The following is an 18,144-nucleotide window of genomic DNA, read 5'->3' as shown; positions in this document are numbered from 1 at the left end:
CCCTTTTATTCCAGTGAGTAGGAAATCAGGATTTGACCCTCAGTTCTGGGGGCACTTCTGATGTGTTTCACTACAAAGGTACTCAACTTCAGATATGATATGTTAGCAAGCATTCGGATATAGCTGTGAAAGTCAAGCTTAATTACAGCCAATTTTCACTGTTTATGAAGTTCCTGGGAATCTTGTGGTACTCTAAAGCCATCTGCAATCAAGGAAATCAGATTTATAGGTAGAAATATAACTGCTGTTGTTTTTTCAGTCTTCAGAAGAACTAATCTTCCTTTCTGTCCTCAAGCAATTTTCTTGAAATGGTGGTGGAAACCCACCCGACATACCAATGAAGCTGTAATTGCAGTAGTAGGCTTAAGGAGATATCTTCCTGTGCAGTTGCTCGGGTGCTCAGCTGGGCCTGGTGCCTCAGCCGTGGGCATCATCTCACACGGCCTTGGCTGACGTATGGCCCTCCCTGGAAATAAACTGCGAAGTGGCACTTGGAGGAGATCGATACTGGAGCAAGGAACTTCCCAGACTCTCTGGGAACACATCTTGAAAGCTTTACCCTAGCGATGTGTGATCCCCCGCAAGTTTGGTAATCCAGGGTTCAGCAATGACAGAAGTGCAAATGCCAAGGGAGGGCGGGATCAAGCATTCTCCAGTTCGCTTAGCTTTCCGTGTATGACTACATCTACTTTTCTTTTAATAATGCTTTAAAAGCTTGTGCTGAAAATGTACTACTTGGAGTTACTGTCAGGTTTCTGGTATTTCTTATTTTGGATACAATAAATACCAGAACAGATAAATAAGGGGGAGGGGGGCAGCACCAGTATTTATAGCGTTACATGCTTGCTTTGGTCTGGTAAGAAAACTGCATTTTCTCTAACACTGAAGGAATTTTCTGTTTCTTTTATTTTAACCCTTTTCTACTAAAGACCTGAGCATCAAGCAGATTAAGCTGTTACTGCCTTGAACTCTAAAGCCAGTGTTTTCCCCTGTGCAATACCTGACCAATGTTGCTTCATCATGGTAATATTTTACAGTCGTGGGGACGATGGTTGCACTGTTGTACCTCGCGGGGATGATGTTTGCACTGCCGTACCACCTGGGCAGTGCCCAGGGGATCCTAACCACTCATGAAATCTGCTGATGGGCACTGCTGTCACTGAACTCCGGTGGGGTTGTGTAGCCATCTGGCACCTCTTAAAAGTAGTATTTCCTTCTACCCTCTTACCTCTTTATTTTCTACTAAAGAAAAATGACTGGCAGTCGCATTTCACACAGTCTTTGTTCTGCTGGGTGGAACATGGCAGAAACATGACAGAAGGAGCTGCGACTGGAGCCCTACACCAGTGTGGACTTCAGGGGTCACTCTGCTTATGCTTTGCTGCCTTACACCGAGATTTACGGGTTCAGCTGCCTGGCAGGGTGAGGGGTGTTTTGTTAACTTTCAGGCACAGCCTCTACATCAGTCTGAAAAAGGAAAGCATGAGATGAAACATCAATACAATCTGGGGAATGTCAATACCTGTCTGGGAGGAGGGCTCTAAACACTTTGGAGCTGTCTTTGGACATTACAGTTATCCATTGCCAAGCTTTCCAGTGACCTTCATCGTTCCCGACCTTCATTAAATATTAAAAGATTAAAAGAAAGCAAGAATCGGTTTGAACACGATCCTGTTGCATCCCTGCTCGCACTGAAGTACTGGGAGCCTCTCCCCTCCTGCTGCAGCGTGTGCTTCAGGTGGCGCAAAGCGTGGGTGCGTGGCGCTGGGCGCTGTCACCTGCGGGTGTGTTACAAGCTGTGTAGTGCCTGGGTGAGTCTGGCTTGTGCCTTTCTCCTCCCTTCCCATGTGCCCCAGCAGTTTGGCTGCAGTGGATAAATCCTGCCACGACGGGGACGGGCTCTCATGTCAGGGCTGTGCAGCAGCCAGCGCTGTTGTAGCTGGTGCCGGGGCAGCTGGCGGTCTGCCGAGGACATCGGGGAGCTGCAATCAGCGGCCCTCTTCTCCCCGGAGCCTGTCTCAAGTGCAGCGGAGAAACCAGGCCATTATTAAATAATGCTCCGTGGCTGATTGTAATGACAGAAACGATACTTGTGGTCTCTAGGTGGACCTGATCATCAGTCATCTCCAGTTATTAAGCTGCTAAGAGATATGAGAGTAAGAGTGCATTTAGTTCTTTCCATTTATAAGCCCAATTACTAAACCATCTCAGCCCAAGCACAATGCTTGTCAAGTTTAAGTGAGAATAAATATTGCAGAAAGAAGTAAAAGATGGCCAGTGACAAAAATACCAGCCTGCTAGCGGGGCTGAAATTCTGTGTGTGCTTCATGAGGGCAGGGCAGGCATCAGCGGGTACCCGTGGGTGACCCGCGCCCAGCACCTGCTGCTCAGCACCCCGGGGACTCCCTCCGCAGCCCAGAGGGCGCGTGGCTCCCTCTCCCCTCTGCGTGCTCGCCTTCTCTGGGGATTTTTCCGAAAGGCAATTCGGTATCTCTTTGTCCCTGTCTTCAGAAAAGATGGCTGTAAAACAGTCCACGTCCAGCATACCCAGGACATTCCCTAAGGTGTCAAGACAAACACTGCACTGCAGTTGTCTGGTGTTTTTCTCTCTCTCCCCCTCTTTTTTTTTTTTTTTTACATATATACATTTTTCATCACGGTTTGCCATCTATCTAATTTTTGGAAAAAAAAAAAATGTTGTCTTTCAACAGTAATACTTCGTCTGGGTGGGGAAGACAAAAAAAATCAAGAATGAAATGAGGAATGTTCTAGTTGATCTGGATTTCTGATTAAGTAATCAAATAGGCTGTGGTAGCAGGGTAGGCACTGACCTGATCTGTATGGAAAAATGGGATTTAGCAGCTACTACAGGTAATGTAGGGTTATACATTAAGGCAGCCATCACGCTAATGAAAAGGAAGTGCACTTTCCTGTCCTCTGGTACAGCCATGCTCAGCATAGCAAATGTGGTCTTTAACTGCAGTCTTTAATCATTTCTGCTCTGATGTGCTCCTCCAAAGGATGATTTAAATCAGCTAAAATATAAATATACACCTGCAGATCCAAGCCCAGTGGGTGTGGGGCTGCTGACCCCCTCGCTTCTAGTTGGGCAGGTCCGTGGGAGAGCTGTGCCAAGATGGCACGTGTCCTTCCAGCCCCCCGAAACCAAACCCAGTGACTGTAATCAGGAAAGCACGGAACTGCAGAGGGAAAACCCAGCCCTTGGCCTGCAGATCTGCTGCTCGTGTTGGTGTGGGTTGCTGAGACCGTTTCAGGTAGGTCCTTCTGTCTTCAGGTGATGCCTCCGGCCACCACTGGGCTGTATTTGCCAGGGTTACTTCCAGCAGATTAATTGCACCTGCAGGGTGAAATGCTGCCTTTGGTGCAGGAGCTGAGTCTGGGTGCTGTACGTGTTAACGCGGGAAGGTAAAGCAGTTCTCTGCCACAAGACCTGAAACAGTTAAAAATACTCGGTGCTTGGTTTTCATCCCCCGTACGTTTCTCTGTCTTACCCAAATGCAACTGCAACCATTACCCCCCCTAATTTACGGAGGGTAAGTGCTACCTAGAATTAGGATCAGCGTCTGATTGCATAACGCCCCAATCAGTGTAATTACTTGGTAGAGCAAAGATTAATGGGAGTGGAAGTAGAGATTTGCTGCAAAAGTGATGTTTGGGGTGCCCTAGCTCGCTGGCTGTCCCTGGGCAGGGCTGTGGTGTGCCCCAGGTTCCTGCAAGCTCGGCAGGCGCAGGGATGCGCGTGGGTGCGGTGGCACCAGGGAGGGCACCCGGGGTTCGTCTCGTGCTCAGCACACAACTTCGGCATCCAGCCCCCTCTGCGAGCCTGCCGTCTGGGTAGGGCGAGGCACTGAAGTGGTTGCATCTGTTCTTGGGGTAGAACTGGAGGCAGTTTGTGCCTCTGCTGCCATGGCATTAGAGTGGCAAGCACTGTAGTCAGTTATCTAAGCTCCTCAAGTATTTGCCTAGAATGAGTATGGATAGAAGTGTCTGCGGGTAGCTGGACTGCTGCCACCTCGCACAAAGTGTGCTTGCTTGCCTCGCTGGCTGTGTCGTGGTTTATGAGGCCGGCCGACGGGGCGCCGCCGTGGGCTGCTGCGCCTGCGGTGAGCGGCAGCAGCGGGTCTTGCTCGCGGGGATGTGTTTGTAGAGCTGTGGAGATCCCGGGCTCTCCCGAGGACGGGAGTTTCGGATGGGGCTGTCCATGCAGGTAAATAAAAGTGAAGACAAGTTTGCAGAAATGGCTCTGAATTAGAGCTCACAGACAAAGAAGGGGATAATTACTTGCTCTCTGTATGTCACACAGGTTTTTCTACTTCTCTATCTTCTACAAAGTTAATAGTGAAAGAAACTTGTATTTTTTTTTCTCTCCCCAACTTATACAAGAAACACTCAAAAAGTAAAATAGTAAATGGAGTAGAACAGGAAAATAAGACGAGATTATTTGTAGCCTCATAAGAAGCCTAGCAAAGCAAAGTAATAGGTAGGGAAACATCATGAGTGGGAGAGATGAAGGCACAGTAAATATCCACAACTTCTCAGTGGTTCAGCAGCTATTTCCATTAGTTTCTGTGTTATTAGTCCCAGCCCTTCTGTATTTTCTCGCTCGCTCTCTCCCCCTCTCTCCCCAGCGTAGTATGAACAAAAGCAATTGTTATTGCCTTTTTCTGAGGGAGTCAAACTCTGCAAAGAGTAAACAATTTTTCCATCAGTGGTTCTCACTGTTTGATGTACAATACCAGTAAATAGTGATTCTGGTAATCTGACATATTGTTTCCTGGGGTTGTGCTTTCATATTCCACTGGTTTCTAATATTATGCTCAGGAGTAACACTGTGTCCTCCTGCCTGCATCACTGCCTGCTACAACCGGTGTTGCTTATTGCAATAATGCTTGACACATCTTAGGTGTATGCGGGTCTCAGTCTGCTTAGTGGCAGGAGTTATAATAACCCTGATAACTATGTCCCGTGGAAGTAATAGACCTGGAGCAGACACGTGTTGAGAGCAGTTGGGTTATTGCTCGCGTGGCTCCGGCGGTGCGGTGGGCATTCTGCAGACAAGTTGCTAAATAAGGCTGCTGAGTTTTAAACAGCTTGCAATCAAAATCCAACACTGCTCCAGCTTTTCATGACTTTGTAAATATTGCTGAATATAAAACATACATACGGGGAGGAAAGCAAGGTGGGAAGGTGCCCGTGTGCTGCAGTAGCAATGTCAGCACAACACCAGCACCTCTGCGGTCTCATTTCCCCAGCTGTCTGCTCACTGCGTCCTTCCCGTGACTGAGGTGCTTGCTGGAGTTTAGGGGTATGGACAGGCACAGTGTGGGTCAAGATTAAAATATTTCCTTTGTACTGTGAACTGTTAAATGCCCTTTTCTATTCATTTTGATTAGCATACTTCAGACTGTTGATGGCTGTGTTGCTTGGTATCAGAAACAGCCTCGTTCAAACTAAGTGCTAACATTGGGTGCCATGGGTAATGTTACAATTCAGTGATGTTCCTTCTGCTCCCTTTTGCTCAACGCTGAGCGGGAGCTGCTGCTGGAGGTGCCCTCCTCTGGGGCAGTGTGAACACAAGGTCTCACCTGCATCATGTAATTAAAAACCACGCAGCACTCCTCACACTATGTTAGAGATGCTAATCGGGGTGTTCTGGCCGAGGTCCAGCTGGCTGCTGGAGGCGCTGGCTGCAGGAGCTTCCCCCGGTGCCTGGCTCTGCCTCTCCTCTCCGAAGTGCCATGAAGCTTGGAGAGCGGCTTCGGCACGTAACGGAGCTGCTCGTGTCCCCCTCTGTGACAGCGGCCTCCCAGAGCTGGGTAAGCTCTGGAGTTTACACAGCACTTCCCACACTGCTGGCTTTCCTGGGAAAGCATTGTTGGTTTTTCCTACTTGCCTACCTCGCTCTGGTGTTAGTATGAACAGCACGGGATCCTGAGATCAAAGGACTTGGTGATGTGCAAGGCGGCCTGAAATGGCAGGTACGGCATGGATTGTGGGGTCCTGTGCTGGAAACCTCGTGGGTCAGCCTCTTGAAAGGAGGGAATGGCACAACTCAGTCCTTCCACTCGCTATGTGGAGATTTTTAACAGCCACCTCTTTCTTTCTGAACCTATAGACTGCACCCAAGCAAGCTTTCTGAGCTTGTCTCTAAAAGCTCGAGGAACAAACATATATTTGTGTAGGAAATGTTGAATATATGACACACGCCTACAAGGTGGAGCATTAAGGAAAACAGCAGGTATCGCTGTGTTTGCCATCTGTCTGCTCTTGTCCTTTCCGTGGTGAGCCTCATGCACTGCACCTGTAGCAGCTTGATCCGGTGGTCAAATCTGCTTGCAATATATAAAAATATATATTGCAAAGCCTTTGCTTTTATTAAAATTTTTCTTGTGTATCACTTTATGCCTGCATTTGTTACATTCAGTTGGAGGTTAATTACAGCTGATGTCTACATAACAAAAGCTCTGAAACCTGTACAAATTTTCTAGGCCTGATTGTTATATTTTAAATACATATTTTGGTGGTGTAGTGTTTCCATCCATACAAATATCTTCTACCTTTCCTCCAAGTGTTCGAACAGATTGGAAGCGACAGCCAAATGCTTCCCTGCTCCCACCTCTCAAAACCTGTGTGCGTGGCTCTGGGTGTTGCCGGGGCACCCAGGCTTAAAATTTGCAAGTATGGAAAAAGACTCTACTTAATCTGCGTAGGGGGTTTGTTCCCAAAGCAATTCTGTCATGAGTTTTAAAATTATTGTCTTACTTTGAAGATCTTCTAGCTGGTTTTGTTTTAATAAATTTTAATTAATTCTACGTTCTTTTAGGTGTATCCTCAGGAGCTAATCTTTCTTTGCTTAGTGCATAACGAAATGAGGTGTTTACAACAATATGCAGCGCGAGCAGTAACTGAAGGTTGTGTCGTGATTGCTATGAGACCCAAACAGCTGGTTTTTTTGTTGTTGTTGTTTTTTGAGTGGTTTTTTTTTTTTTTTTGAGTGCCAGCCTCTGCCTGGCGTCGGTCCCACGGCTGGGTAAATCCGCAGGCGGGCTTTGTCTGCTCGGACAGCAGAAAGTCTTGTGTGCACCCGTCCGGTTGGGAAGGATGCTGCATGCACTGGAGAACGTCCTGGTAGGAATTGGTCCAATTCACAGCATTTCCCAGGGGGTCCCTTCCACTTGGAATGAAATCTGAACCGGTTGAGAAAGGGCAAAGGGGGGAGGGCAGAGGTGTGAATTCCTGTAAATAAATTTCAAGCTCAAAATCCTGTGGTAAGCAATTTGCTAAAGTAGTGTCAGTATAAAGCATGGGGTAGGTGGAAGAATTTCCGATGTTTTGTACAGGAGATAGGCTGGCTTATAAAGACAGTCACAATCTGATTAAAAAAAAGAAGATAATTTGTGATTGGCATTGAATATTAGCGGCATCTAATATACCTAATACTCATAGGTACAGAGGGAGGAATGTTAGTAGAAAATATACTTTTATCCATGCCTCACCGCTTTTCTGTGTTGCAGTCCCGGGCTTCTCTTTGAACCCTGAACTACCCTTTGGATGAGTTTTTACCATGATCTAGGGCAGCGCTGGACATTTTGCAAGGAAATAGTATTATATCACCTTTTTTCTGACTTTATTTTAGGCAGTGCACAAACAAACTTTGCAGCTGTGTGATCCCTTTTTGCTTTCGATCATGCTTCCCAGATGAAGGAGGTCTCGGCTGCGAAGCGGGCCATTTGTCCGGCACCGCTGCATTGATCCCTGCCCCGCAGTTACGCGTGAGGAATTTCTTTGCTTTTGAGAATTGACTGAACTGAACTGGGCCACATTTGTGAATCCCCTTCTGCCAGAGAGCAAGTGCCTGAAGTGCTTTTTGTCTTCGCTTCTGTCGATTCGTAAGGAAAGGTCATCATTATTTAAGGTCTCTTGATGCTCACGAAGCTCCTGAGAGCGCCTGCTGGGTGTCAGCCTGGAGCAGGCAGCGCTCAGATGTCCAGGCGGTTCCCTGCGTTTGTAGGATGGGGAGTGCACGAACCCACCAAGAGGGAGCACCCTGCCGGCGGAGCTGCCATGGGGTGCGCCAGCCTTTGGCTTGGACATACTTAGCCTCAATGAGTCCCAGACATGAGCAAAGACTCGTGTTTGAGCTCAAACATTTAGACCTGGTCAACTTGCTCCTCCTTTCCTAGACTTTTTAATGATTGTGGAGCTGTATCTGTTGGCTTACCTGGTGACTTCTGGTGGAACAAGCGTTATTCCTGTGTTTTTCTCATACTCATTTGAAAGTGAGAGGTGACAACAACATGAGAGAGTTCATTTTCACAGTATCTTTTGCTTTTGAGGTCATCCAGTTAGAGTGCCAGTGGAGGTCGGCTGCATGGCTCAACGCGCCTCGTCTCCTACGTCCCGCACCGAGCCCTGCCGTGTGCGGGCATCAGGGAGGTGCTGCCCAGCTCCCGGGTGGGCATCAAACCATAAGCAGCGTCAAAGATGGGCCTTATTAAAATAAGGGTTCTTCTCTAAATCCTCTGGTAATAAGAGTGGAAACTTTCAGCAGGTAAGTAGCTGAATTTCCGCAGAACCTGGAGCTGGCGAGCAGTTCTGTGCCGGCTCTCCCATACCATGCCTTCCCATCAGCTCCTCCCTTGCAAAGATGCCGAGCAGTAAGTAGCTTCAATTTTTATTTCATTTCTGAAGTGCGCTTTCCAGATTTTATTGGAAAATAACAAATTTGCCCCTTCCTTTCATTACCAGATAAGCAGTCTGAGTAACTCAGCTGGGTCTCTTTTGCAGTAATGAAACCTCCCATTTTTCTTGTTTTTTTTCCTTTCTATTTCAATATTGTCATCTTTGTTTTTTGAGGCAGTAACTTTTATGGAACAACAAACAGAACCACAGTGACACATTAAAATGGAAACGGGTGAACACTATGATCTGTGAAGCAGAAACAAGCTGTTTTTATCTTTTAGCATACAAACAAATGTTTCAGGCAATTGGTCACTAACCTGAGTTTTAGTCTTACTTTAAGCTTTGCGAGAACATGTAGAATTCATTCATCTGATCAAAATGATTATAGTGGCTATCTCTATGCTTTGGTAGAATTGGTGAGCTGGATCCAGACAGAGAAAAGCAAGAGATTTTTTTCTGTGGAGGCATGTACGTGGAAGTGAAATCTCAGTATTTCAAACCAGTGAATAATGCTAAAGAACTTGATGATCGCAGAAAAAATGAGGAGTATTGTCATCTCTCTTGTGAAGCCAAACCAATAACCTGTGTGTCACCCCGTTCAGTTCCCAAATGAGCAATATCCCTTCGTCTATAATCAGCCTTTAAAAATCATTCCCAGCTAATTTCATGCTATGACCCTGTTGTGAACTACTTGTGAGTGAGGCCCAGGGATGGCTAGCGGCTCTGCCTTTTCTGCCGGTGACATCTACATGGAAGACTTGCCCAGAGCCAACCACGGAGCCACAGACGGCTGCGTGCAGCCACCCCTGGGGACGTGCACATCTGCAGCTGTGCCTCAAGTGGAGGGAGCAGCACGTGGAAAAGTCTACGGGCAGCGCTGGCACAATTTGTCTGAACAGGAGTGTGCGGAGCCTGCACAGGCAAGCCTGAATTTGTGCAGGAGATGGAGCATACACCAGAGGTGTTAGATGGGTTTAGCCCAAAGCTGTGAAGATCCTCTCCTTAATTACAGAGCAGTGAAGGCAGGAGCAATGAAGATGTGCTTCTGCCCTTGGAAGGTGTTTCACGGGAGGACAGCTCCTGCGGAAGAGCTCTTTCATGTGGCAGGCACCAGTCGTGGCAGGCTGAGCCAGATGGCTCAGCAGCACGGGATATTCATCACTGGGATGAAATACCATGCCCAAGCTATGGATTTCTCTGTTTTCTAAGCAGGGCTGTATGCTCCTCTGGGACACACGCATGTGGCCCAACTTCAAGTCAGCGGGTTAAACGGAGACGAGTGACGTTCTGCAGCCGGTGCTGCACAAGGGCCAGGAAGTTGTGTTGACCATGCAATGGTCTACCCTTGGAAATCTGGCACGTACTGCTTTTTCAGGGTAAATAGCCTGGTCTCTCTCCATGTTTTCGCTCCAGCCTGGATAGCCTGCCGTCGAGAGACTCAGCACTCCCTCACTGAGAGAAAAAGCCTAAAACCACTACCTGGTGAAGATTGCCATAACAGTAGTGTTACAACTGTTTTGACAGTGATTGCAGGGAGGTGATGATATTTGAGAACATGAGTCAAATTTCCCAACACTGTGAATATATTTTTCCATGGAACTTTATCTGGCTTGATAATGGGTGATTATTTTCTTAGCAGGTATCTTTGCTTCAGGAAGAAATTGGTTTTGTAAAACTCATCTACTGAATATATCTCATTCCCAAAGCATAGCAGTAAGAGTGCTTTGAAGCAAAGGTAGAAAATAACTCTGTGAGCAGATCTGGACATGCACTTAGGTCTGAGGAAAAAAAAGCCAGCTCAGGTGTACTGCTGGATGAATCCATTTCTATCTCGTGTAATTATTTTGGTGTAATTGTAGTAAACAAATTTGGAAAAATATACTGCTGGCCCTGTAGAAAGTGGCTGCTAGGAGGTGGATTTGTGACTTGCTCCCCTCCTGTCCTGGCCCTGCCGCAAGCAGCAGCGGGTGCATGGCGTGGGGCTCCTGCTGGGCTCCCCCTGTAACCCTGTGCAGTTACCTTGGGTTTTTGTGCAGCCCACCAAACCATGCCTGGTCGTTTTCTTTTGTCATCAGCTCGGAGGAAAGCGTTTAGCGTTTTAATATCTCATTAAATTATTAAACCCTAACAAAATTAATGCCAGCGAACACTGGAAGTAATGAAACTGCCAGAAGAGACGTGGAGTTATTTAAAAAAGCAGCAGTAATAGATTAGATTTAGCCGTCCTTCCATAAAATAAAAAGCAATGAATCACAGCAACAGAAGGCAGCGAGGGAGCGGGCGCAAGGCCCCGCGTCCTGCCCCGTGTCCTGCCCCATGTCCCCACGCTGCTGGTGGCTGCCTCGTGCCACTGGCTCTTGCCATGGGGACTGGGAGGTGTCTGGTCCCTGTGGACAGGTCGCTTTATTTCAACAGCAAAAGAAAAGAAAATATTAACAGCATGGAAACCACTTAAGTACTTCAGGTAATTACTAAATATTCTAGTGCTTTCAAATAAGTTAAATTAAATGTGTGCTTAATATGTACCAAAAGAAAAGCAAGTGCCAGGCATTGCGCAAGTTATGAATAAAACATTTTTGTTACAGTACCAGGTAATTTAGTTAGCATAGGTAGCAAGTGCTTTGGACCGAACAAACATTTTGGTTCTTCACAGAACCCAAAGCAGGGGAAGGAGGGGCTGCTGGGGTAGGGACTGCCTTTGGTTTTGGAGCCCACGCAGCCTTTCTGCCTCCTTACAGGTTTTGTAAGCAGACCTGTGGCCATGGATGCCCACCAGGCACGCAGGACACGGCCCCAGTGCTCAGCACATCAGCACCCGGCAGCGGTGGATCGGCGCTGCAGAGCCCTGGGGGCTGCGGCGTGAGAAATGGACGGGAGCGGGAGACGAGCCCGTGGTTTTCAAACAACCTCTTTCAAAGTGGTTCAAGTATTTTAATATTATTATAAATATTTAAATGTGTTAAATGAAAGAGTGCGGGGGTGTTGGTTCGTTGAGCAGTTTCGGGAGGGAAATAATGAGACAAATGACCTCTGCGAAATGCAGCAGCAGCCCCAGAGGCTTCGCAGCGCAGGGTTCAGCCTTTGATGGTTGCCGCTAACCGAAGGAGCGAGCGCTGGGGTCGGGGCTGATCCTCAGGAACACAGAGCCCTTGGATTTTGAAAGCGTGTTTGATTGTTTCAAAGGCAGCCCTTGAAACAAAAAGAAGCCCCCCTCTGCCCCTTCCCCTACCTATACGTGCATTTTCCAGGCTCAGTGCTGGAGGTGCCGGCAGCCAGCAGCCTGTGAGCGGTGCCCACGTGGGGCACAATGGTGGGACAGGTCCCGGGGTTTTGTGGGGGCTTTGGGCATAGCTCCTGCTAGCTGCTGCTAAGGGTGCCTGGCCTTTTCTCTCTGTGCATGTGTGGCTGGATGTGTAAGTGCTCAGTGTCCAGCAACAGCGACAAGGAGCAGCTCTGCTGCAGCCCCACCGTTGTCCCCTGATCCCTTACACTCGGGGTGCAACTTGTGGCATTTCTAAATGGCCTCTGTGTCCTCCTCAGACGTAACTTAGCAGCAGCATGTCATAACTTTATTGTACGTTAGGCCAAGGAAGTATATTGTATCTTGCCATGGAGTATCTTTATAAGCCTTAGTGGCTGTTTCGTGTCCCCCTGTTTTATTTCATTTCAGCAGCGATATGCACAGGGCAGGCATAAGGAGGAGGCAGCACAAAGCTGTATGTATAATCTTGCAACAGTAAATATTTCTTAACTAATAATTTGATTCCTCCTGGAGCTGTAAAGCAGTAACAAAAATTAAGACAAAACTCTGGTTAATTTAGGCATAAATAGTGGTGCCCCGAGTGCAGGGCTGCATGCAGCATCCGCCGGGGCTCCATGGCATCCCTGCCCTGTGCTGGGCAGGCTGCTGGCAGCTGGGCACGAAACGGAGCCGTTTGGCACCTGGTGTGGGCACTGCAGCCCGTTCTTTTTTCTTTAAGTGTACTTAAAGTAATTTTATGACTTCCCCTTTTCCTAGCTTGCTGCAGAGTACATCTCTTACATCTCCTCTGTCGCTCCTTTAAAGCGGTCTTCCCAACCCCAAACTTCTAGATTTATATGTAAATGCACTGTAGATCAATTAAAAGATCAAATCCAACTTAAATGTGGGAATATAGAAGGAATATGCTCAATAAAATGTAATTCTCATATGTCGATCGTTGTTTACAGTGATCAGAAATCAATTGTATATTTTTTTAATTCCCCAATAATAACTTTCTACTTTGTGGTCATTTTTTTGTCTGTAATTTGTAGCTATAAAATATTTGTAAACAGGAAATCTTCTGTTTGTCAGCAGAAGACAAGCTCTGTGCAGAAGATCTATTGTGATCAAAGAGGCAGACTTCACAGCAGTGCTGGCAGCAGAGCCCAGAGTGACCTGGTACCGCGTGGTGACAAGCAGCTGGTGGCCCCGCAGGGCTGGCTGTCCCCGTGCCTGCCCCTGCCCCCTGCCCGCCGGGGGTGTCTGGAGCTGTGGCCTGCAGCTGACAGAGGGCAGCCGCTGCTGGGGGACTCGGGCTTTATCTCCGTGCCAGGCGATCCCAGCTGGGTGCCGAGCCAGCGCTGGTCGGTAAGCTCGTGCCGTTCTGGGGGATGCGATGTGTTTAATATACATTTACAAGTAAGTAACACGAGGGTGTTCAGCAGAAGTGGTGGTCAAAGTTAATATAGTAACTGCACAGCACGCTGCTGGACGTGACCCACTGCGTCTCTCACCATAAAACAATCTTGATTCCATGTCTTAACATAATTATCCTAAACAATACGCTCTGAGCCTGTGGACTTCACAGCTATTAGGATGCTTGGCCGTAGCCCATACATTGCCTTTGCTTTTCAGAGCTGTTTTTGGTTTGTCCTGTATTGAAATAACATTGGAAATCATAATAAAAAAAAATCAATATCTCATCACAGTGTAATTGCACGAGCTACCTTTGCTTCTGATGAGCAGTCCTATGGGCAAGATAAACCTTTCATTAACCTTGAATTTTACATGTTCTACGCGTTTCAGAATTTAACTTCAGCTGAGAGATGCACATGCAACCTCATCTTGGCTCTTTTGTAAGTGCCAGGAAGATGTAACAGCTCAGCACAAGGGGTCAGCTCGTCAGCCTGCGAAAACAGCATTTGAAAAAAGTCCTCCCAGGTTGACTCCTGCCATGGAAGCCCACATATTTTAAAAATAGTGTAGGCATAACTGTCCACCATATTTGAAAATAAAATGTTGGCTCTCTGGGTAATTATGAGACATTAAAAAAAAAAAAGTGCGTAAGCCTACTTCCCAGGATGGTAAGGAGCTGGCCTCAAGGAACAGGTGAGGGGGATCTGTGGATGGAGCTCACGCTCGGCTTGCCATGTAGGAAATCGATGGTGAAGAGACAGATAGGGTGTAAATTAAAAATAAGCAGCAGCAAAGAAAAGGCTGGTAAGGCAACATTTCCTAGGAGGACAGAGAAGAAAAAAGGAACTCATTCGGCCACTACTTAATTTAGATGTGCTTAGGGACTCCTCTCGTATACGTTTACGTTTTCTTTGACTGTTTGCTGTGTAATTTTTTTTAAAGGCTCTTGCCAAGTTGCCATAGCAACTTCTGGATTGCAAATAGCGCGTTTGCTGCCCGTATGATATAAACTCCTTCCTGAAGAAACATAAGTACACTGGGATTGTTTTGTTCTATTTTTTTTTTTTACAGGTTGAGACCCTTTGGTGGCTCTGACTGCCCACCCAGCGGAGCTGCCAGGCGGCCCACCACCTCCCCTGCAGAAGCTCCCCGCTGCGTGGGGGCGCGCAGCCCCGGGAGGGGGAGCGGGATGGGCTCCGTGCCGTGCACCTGAGCCTGATGAAGCAGGACAGTCAGAGCGCCTTGCAAAAGGAAATGTGGTCACTGAAATAGCGTTTGATGGACATTTGGGGGAATCAGGGGCTTATGTAGACTTCTTGCTGCCCTGCAGTGCAGGGAGCAGAGGTGGCAGCGGATGCCTGCACTCCACAGCCAATTCTCAGCTGCTTTGAGTAATGTTTCTGGACCTGAGCAAAAGCAGTATGCCTGCAGCACTTGTGACTGAAACCGTGACATCTTCAGAAATTGCATTTCCAGGGGTATTCCTGAGAGGAGCCGAGGGCAGGAGGCCAGCGGCCGGTCCTGCTGGCACACAGCCCGAGGGCAGCCAGCTGAGACCTTCTTTTTTCTTCTGCAATACCTGCCTGTCAGATCTGAAGTTCCCCTTTGCCGGTCATGGTCGTGAGGAGTAGTGTGGCAGGGCTGACCTCATCCCCTGAACTCCAGGGGAAAGCAAGGAAACTGATTACTAATGCATGGCAGTGGGACAGCTTCAGAAGACTGGCTTTGTCTCCTGCAAGGAACCACCAAGGCTGCAGGAAGGACCCCGGCTGATGTTACTTGAGCTTGGGTAAGGCTCTGGATTGCTAAATCATCGCACAATGTCTGAATTCTCATCTGATAGCAGCTGCAGAAACAACCCCACCAAGTCCCCCAACCCACAGCTGTTTCTGTGTTAGACTATGAGTGCAAGACATGCTCTGTCTAATGCAGCGTCCAGCTCTGCTGCCCACTGAAATGACTAGCAATGTTCCCGTTTGCTTCAAAGGTATAGAGCGAGGCTTTTTGATCCACACTTTGGGGTTTTATTTCAATTTTCAGAAAGCAGAGTCCACTTCAGCTATTTCTTCTAATGCAAGAAAATTGATGAATCTTTGTTTTGAATTTATTTTTTTCTACTTTAAAGGGAATTTTTTAGTAATTTAGCTTTAAAATGTGCTGTTTTGAATAATTTTTTGTTGTGGTCTTTAAAAATAGCTTTTTTCCTTTATTTTTTTCAAATCACCACATACATATGTTGTATTGGTGTGCAAAGAAAAACCTAAAACACTGTTTTTCATGAGTTGTTTTGGAATTTAATAAAAACACATACATCAAACAAGTAAATACAGATGGTGGTTCATTGGCTTTACTTTTATTCCATATCAATCAAACCCACCAAAGTATCTGGGGTATTAGGAACACAGCATGCTCAACTGTAAGAACACATTTGCAATTATAGCATGGCTATTGATCAAAACTCTGTGATCTGTATCTCAGAAGATACTAAGATTTCAGTCTGGAGCTCGATCCATTTTCTGAAGCCTGGTCGCTCTGTGTGGTGGCGTGTTCCACTTCAAGCAGCTCCGGATGCGAACCCAAAGCCGGCAGGGCTCCTGCAGGCCCCGTAAAAGCTCTCGCTAGGCCATATGCAGCTCACCTTGCGGCACAGGTTTTGGTACCTCTGGTGAGACCTGGTGCTCCTGCTGCAGAGGGCTTTCTTCTGTGCTTTCCCTGCAGACAGGGCCGGGCCTTCCAGCACCTGAGAGAGAGCTTCCCCGGGGAAAATCCTCACAGGCTGGTGCCTAGCAGGTGCTGCTGGGGCAGCCCATCGGCCCTTCCCGAGCCGTTCACTCTGGATGTCTACACGTACCCAGAGCTCTTAACGAATCATTAAATTACTTCTAATAAACATCTTACAAAGCGTATGCCCTGTCTTTATTGTTCTGCTGGTGGGTTCCTTTGTATTGGGAGCTTCAGGAACGTGCTTCAGTCTGCGAAGCTGCAAAGGCAGTTGTGTAGCAGAGTGGCAAGCAAGGAGCACTGCAGCACCACACGTGCACGGATTTATTCCTGATCATGTTGGAAAACATTTGTCTGCCTGAAAAGTGGTTAAAGGTGTCAGTGGCGATGGTGGTATTTCCTCACGTGCTGGGAAGCCGTGGGCGTGCAAGCCAGCCAGGTGTGCAGCCTGGTGAGTGCCACGTGGGGCCGTGGGGATGGCACTGGTTTTCACTGGAGTTTTTTCGACATTTGTCCACAAAACATAACAGCACCAGCTCTCTGCACTGTCAGTTTGCCTTACTGCCCATTTCACACCAGCTTTCCTGACCTCCGGGTGCGTGTGAGAGGCAATCGTGGCCCTGACCTGCCGGCAGTGCGTGGCTCAGGCTCTGTGCCGGGGCTGCGGCCTTGGCCTCCATCTGCTGTGCCCCAGGGACTGCGGCCGGGGCGAGGCAGGGCCTGAGGGCTGACCAGCCTCTGAGGTCTGGCTCGTGTTGGGCCTCGAGTGCAGCCGAAATTGACCTAAAGGCCTCAATAAGGAGAGAGCTATAAAAGCCGAGCACAGTCTAACTGCCTCCTTGTGCCCTCCGCTCCTTTCCCCATTAACAGGCGGCAGCATCGCAGGGCCATCGCTTTACCCCGCTTCTCAGGTGGTTTGAGTGAGAGCTCATTGGTATTCCCAGTGAAGGTGCTGGGAAAACTTTCATTTATCATGAGTTGTGCTGCTAATGAAATATCCATTTCCCAAATCAACTGCTCAAATTTCCTGCCACTTGAATGACTTGATGTAGCATTGGAAGTATTGCTTTCGAGTGCTAACAGCCACTGAGCACTAATGCACTGAGGAAAGGCTCTGAGCTCCTAAAAGCTGAGGGTTTTTTGCCAAAGCAAAGTATACACTGGCCAAAAAGTTTTTTTTCTAATACAGTTTTGTTGTTACCATTGGAAACTCTGCACTTCCCTCTGTTCAGGTATGCCTTGCTCCGTTCCAAGTGCACGCTAAAAGCAGCGCACAGAAGGGAGCCGGGCAGCCTGAGCCCTGCTCGTGGTGTCGGGCCTGTGACGGCGCTGCCCAGTCTATGCTCCCCTGCCCCACTTGTTCCTCAGAGAAGAAAGAGCTCTAAACAGGGAAACCACACTTTTAGTTCATGCTGCTGATGAAAGGACTCCTTTCCAGCCTGTCACTTGAGTTTGTCCAGCCCTGGGCTGCATATCCCTGACCTTTCCCTTATGCTGTCATTAATTGTCTTTTCTCTGCTTGTTTGTATTCTCTGGTTTCCTCTCCGCTTGCTGCCTTCTGTGTTACCAAAGCCAAAGACTCTTAGCTAGCAATAAGTAGCATTTAACCACTCAAACAGTTGTGGACTCACTTCACTGACTCCACAAAGCTATTCCATTGGCAGTGTGCTCACAAAACTCCAGGAAATAACGTGTCATCAATGTAAGTTATTGCTAAAATGTTATATTCTCAGGATTTGGTTTAAAATATGAGGTTTTCAGCCAACACATCCTTCACAACAGCAGCTTCCTTGTATGCTCAGTGGTCTGTGCCTGGTTTAGACAGCGTACAGAGTCCTCTGTCCCTATGGGACAGGGCCAGCCAGGCGCCGATGGCTGGGAGCTGCACCTGGTCTGGGGAAACCTCAGCAACAGGAATTAAGGAAGGTGTTTGTAAGAGAACTACTGGTTCGTGGTGAGGACGCAAGCAGAATGCAAAGCCTAGCAAAGCAGGCTGAGCAAGCTGCAGAAAACAAAAATTGTCTGAGATGCATTGGCTTTGAAGGCATGGGGGAAAACAAAAT

General features: G+C 47.7%; 1 long non-coding RNA gene across 5 annotated transcripts in view; it reads left to right on the top strand.

Annotated features, from left to right (window-relative positions):
• Positions 1-17,887, top strand: part of LOC310880132 — a 155,134-nt gene extending 137,247 nt beyond the window's left edge. For 2 of the 5 annotated variants that reach the window (XR_014571469.1, XR_014571472.1), the window contains 2 exons: positions 7,658-11,629; positions 13,040-17,887. This is a non-coding gene — a long non-coding RNA (uncharacterized lncRNA). Of the gene's footprint in view, positions 1-7,657; positions 11,630-13,036 lie in introns of all 5 variants that reach the window. The other 3 variants (XR_014571468.1, XR_014571470.1, XR_014571471.1) reach the window with 3 other exon arrangements.
• Positions 17,888-18,144: the final 257 nt, after the last annotated feature.

The sequence above is a fragment of the Anser anser genome, assembly GCF_964211835.1.
Source record: "Anser anser genome assembly, chromosome: 12".
Classification (NCBI taxonomy): Eukaryota; Metazoa; Chordata; class Aves; order Anseriformes; family Anatidae; genus Anser; species Anser anser.
Note: the sequence above shows the minus strand (reverse complement) of the source record. Positions and strands in the feature narration are given on the sequence as shown.